This window comes from Muntiacus reevesi, chromosome 12, assembly GCF_963930625.1.
Source record: "Muntiacus reevesi chromosome 12, mMunRee1.1, whole genome shotgun sequence".
NCBI classification, from domain to species: domain Eukaryota; kingdom Metazoa; phylum Chordata; class Mammalia; order Artiodactyla; family Cervidae; genus Muntiacus; species Muntiacus reevesi.
In genome coordinates, this window is record NC_089260.1 from 34,388,856 (window position 1) to 34,393,682 (window position 4,827).

Sequence of the window (4,827 nt, forward strand, 5' to 3'; positions counted from 1 at the left end):
TTCCCTATCTGGACCAAACTTTGCACCTTTCTTTTTTAGGAACCTTGGGCGGGAGTCGGGCGGGGGGTTGGGGAGCGGGGGACGGACGGGAGGGGGAGGTGCGAAACGCTCCAGGGTTAACACTTTCAGAGCCAGGGCGGAAAGAAGTGGCACGAGAGGTGGGAGTAGGGGGTGGGGCGGGGATGTCTGGCCCCTGGGAGGCGAAAAAAAAAAAAAAAAAAAAGCTGCAGAACAAGGCAGCTGCTGTCTCCGTGCGGCTCTGAGGTTTCCTGGCCCCTTCCCGCCAGCGGCCGGCCTCCTGGCAGCCGCCACCGGTGGTGGGAGGACCGGGCGCACGCTGGGCCGTCGCTGTGCCTGGTTCCTCCACCCTGAGCGTCCGGTTCAGCCAAGATCTCGGCGCAGCCTGCAAGTGCGCCCCAGACACTACACCCCACTCTCGTCTGACCCGCTTCTCGGGGGTTCTGAGATCCCCAATAACAAGTGTTCTCATTCACGCGCTGCTCTCAGAGGCTCTTCTGGGAGTTTGCAGTCATTAATCTACAAGGTTGCACAGATGGAGAAGAAATGTCTCTAACTTATGTCTGGTTCGATAGCCAATGCCTTTTCCCATTTACTTTTTGTTGCCTGGGGTAGTTCAACCAGAGAGAATCAGCAGAGGACAAACTTCTTGCCCAGGGCAGAAAAAACACCGTAGGATTCGCCGCTATACTGAACTGAACGGAACTGATAGTCTTTACAGCACCATCATCATCCAAAGGTTATTGGTACCTACTAAACTTCTGAAGTTGCCTCTTCCAGGTCTTTCCATTGTCCCCAAGTGGAACTTTAGTGGAAGTTGGCTCTGCCTAAAGGGTTCTTCGCTCCCCCATCCACTCCCACCAGCTGCTTTTGTGAGAGTTGGATCCTATGACTTCTAAAGTGTAGACCCCTTCTGAGGTCCTGCAGTTTGCTGATTTGTTCTTAGGTTGCCACCAGAACTCTTCACTTACAGAGGCTGGGGGGAAAAATATATCACTGCAAAGCTAGCCTCCCCATCAGGGCCAGGTGCTCAATTCTTGTCTCCTGAGAAGGTCAGTTTCTGCTTTTCACCAGACTTCATGGAGAGGGAGATGAAGGTGATTCTCTCTGGCTCAGACTATGCCACGCAACAAAAAGTGGCCCCCAGGAGCAAGCATTGCCAGCAAGGATCAGAGTATCTGCACTTTCAAACCAACATCTTTCCACCAGAAGGTCAAAGTGGATCCATAGACAGAGTAGAAAATATTTAGAGGGAACAAATGCAGCTCTTCCGCTCCGACTGTGAATTATAGAAGACAGAGTGTCTTACTCAGCTTTCTCTATCCACAGCATGATGGTTTCTTAAGTGAACTAGTGAAGAACAAAGGTCAGTGACTACGGACCAAGTGGTTTAACTCCAGCCCTGACCCTCAGCTTCTGAACTTCAGCTTTGACATCCACAGTCTGAGCTCCTAGCACTTAGACTGACCATGGGACTCAGGTTAATTTGAATGTTAGTTGTAAAATACTAAGTAAATGGCAGTTTTATTGTCTTTATGAGATAATGCCTACCTGGGATACTACCTGAAGGCATTTTTCTTGAACTGTCATATAATGCTCACATGCAGGAGTCAGACTTTGGAGAAAACTGATCAAGGACTGAGTCCTGTAGTGTTAACACTGGGAAAGTGTTTATGACTCTCTCATCTATCAGTTAAAAATAGTAGTTATTACAGAAATGTGGTGTGGAACAAATGAAAACATTTTTTAAAGTAATGCATAAATTAGATTGGTAATGCATAAATGAGGTTAATCGCTAACCATGAGCAGTCAATAAGTAAATGCATATAAGATAACCCAGCACATTGCCTGGATAGGAAATGTTTACTAAATTATAGCTATGATTGTTCGCAGGGAGTACATATAAGATACCCGGCTTTAGAGCCAGACTGACTCCTAGACTTGAACCCCAGATCTCATGCACTCTGGCTCTATTACCTCAGGCAGATTTTAACTAACCTATTTGTATTTCTGTTTGTTTCTCTATTGGTATAGTGACGATAAAAATCATACCACCCTCAGAGGGATTAAATCGGCTAAAACGTGTAAAGTGCTCATCGTACTGTTTTACATGTAGTAACTGTTGGCGAAGTCTAGCTATTATTGTTATACTTATCTGAGGTGCTCTTAGGGACATTTATACAAACACTAGGTGAGTCTCGACTCTAAGCTTCTGGGAGCAGGAATCATATTTTCTTATGATATTTCTTGAAACTTTTAGCTCCGCATCTGGCCTCCCTAAAACTATTTGATGAATAATGGTAATAGAAGTGGTGGTGGTGGTTGGTATGTGTGTGTGTGTTGGGGGAGGGAGGAGAGGAAGTGTAATTAGCTGTCATCTTGAGAAAAGCCAGGGCCCCATTTTTATAGAGTCGCAGAGTAGACAGTGTATTGACTGTGCCTTTCGGGACCGACCGTGGGCTGTTTATTAATCACCCACTGACAGGAAACAGGCACTCTGAGTTTGCAGTCACGTCACTTGTTATATTCCTGGAGCAGCCTGGCCGATGCCCCTGGCTCTTCCCATGGGACCCACTACAGTGAGCAGCAGACCCTGAACACTTGGAGGCTGGAGTCCATCTTCAGTCTAGATAGGACGGGACCCGGGGATTCAGAACTGAACCCGTGGGGGTGATGTCTGAACACTCACTTGGCAGACAGACCACATCCATCTTCCCGTGACAGACTCTTCACTGGCAGGGCCAAGGGTGACCTGAAGCAGAGTGTCTGGTAAATTTAACCTTCTGTTTCTGGTCATCAGAGATGTGCCATACTGATTGTAGGTGACACCTCATCAGATAGCCATCATCTTCTCTTGCCTGAACTGTTCTGAGTTTGGTCCCACGTTGAACACATTTTCATTGTGCACGTTTCTGATTGTCCCTGCTTCCATTTCAGCCATTGGTATTTGGCTTAAAGAAATGGTGTCTGAATATTGGGAACCCCCTTGAGAAAAACACTTCTTCTCTTTAACACAGCAGCAAAGCCCCTGATATAGGAGACCATTTATAATCATCGTTGTAACAGAAATGCCTGAAACTCAGGGCAGGGATTGATTTGGTCCTTTGGGAGACAAAACAAACTGGTGGGTTCTCTAGAGACTGATTGAATACCTAGAACATCTTACACATAAGCTCCCACACACAGAAACTGGAAACACAAGTTCTGAGGTTGTGTATGGGAAAGGTTATTAGTAGAAGAACAAGAACTCATTCCTTGTTGTTTCACTGTTACTAAATTTTTCTCTGGTTTCATAGGAGATGGAACAGAAAGAAGAGAAATATGTAGTTAGCCTATTGATTTTATTTTATTAATGTTTGCCCGTTTCTTCATTAACAAACACAATTTTAATTATTAATGTTCTAGACAAAACATTAATTTTAACTATTAATGTTTTATTACTGGACTGGATTGTCATGCCCTCCTCCAGGGGATCTTTCCAACCATGGCAATCAACTCCAGTATTCTTGCTTGGAGAATCCCATGGACAGAGAAGCCTGGTTACAGTCCATAGGGCTACAGTTCATAGGGTTGCAAAGAGTCGGACACAACTGAAGCGACTAAGCACAGCACATTAATATTTTAAGGCGTTACCGGCTCTGTGTGAAAATGGAAATGTACTTGCTTTAAAAATAGTGTGCAAGGGAACTCTGGTCAAAGTTATGTAGCAGCCTGGATGGGAGAGGAATTTGGGGGAAAATGGATGCCTGTATATGTGTGGCTGAGTCCCTCTGCTGTCCACCTGAAACTGTCATTAAATTGTTCATTGGCTATACTTTAATACAAAATAAAATGTTTAAAAAAAATAGCATTCAGAAAGGCAAGGTTATATATAGCTGAAGCACTTTCTACTTGAGGAGGTCACCCATTTCTTAAAGATCTGGAAGTATTAGACCAGGAGTCAGTAAGGGCTATTACGGTTTCCCACTCAGTAGTAGTATGATTCCAATATTGTCAGTCATTTGTTAAAATAACCCTTTCATTGAAAGCTGGCATGAATCAATCACTCAAATATGTAAATATTCAAATCTATAAGTACATGGAAAGAAATAACTTAACAATAGGAGCTACAGGGCCAGTGTGATTGTAAGCCACATCTCATATATGTTAACTAGCAGTGAGAAGATAGCCCTTGGACAGGGAGAACAATGTGTTAGCAGACCTTGAGGTAAGAGGAAGTGAGGTGTGATTTCCAGGAACTAGAGGAAGCCCGGTATGGCAGAGAGCAAGATGTTGCCTGGGCTGGAAGAGGCTGCAAAGGCGAGTGGACAGTGGTCAGGCTGCAAAGTGTAATTGATTCTAATCTTCCTCCAAACACGGATAGGAAGCACTGGAGGGTTTAAGCATGAACGTGACATGATCATTATAGCTTCTGTGGGGTAGAAATTCTCTGACCTTCACCCTGCCAACCTGAGGGTCATAGGTCCAAACATAGTGCACAAGAGAAAGCCTTCTTAAACTAAGAAAATCACAGCATAAATTGAAAAGTATTTTTATTAACTTAATTAAGTTTAAGCTCTTTTAAATGCCTATGGTAAAAATGTAAATAGTATTCATACATATACCATGGAGAGTAAATTTCCATTTTGCTACAGACCTCCACTGCCCATTTATAGAAACTTCTACTATCAATGGCTTTTATATGATTGTTTTATAAGATTGTATAAAGACACATATTTATGGATAGATGTCCTGTTGTTGCACTAGTGGTAAAGAATCTGCGTGCCATTGCAGGAGACGCAAGAGATGTGAGTTTGATCCCTCGATCTG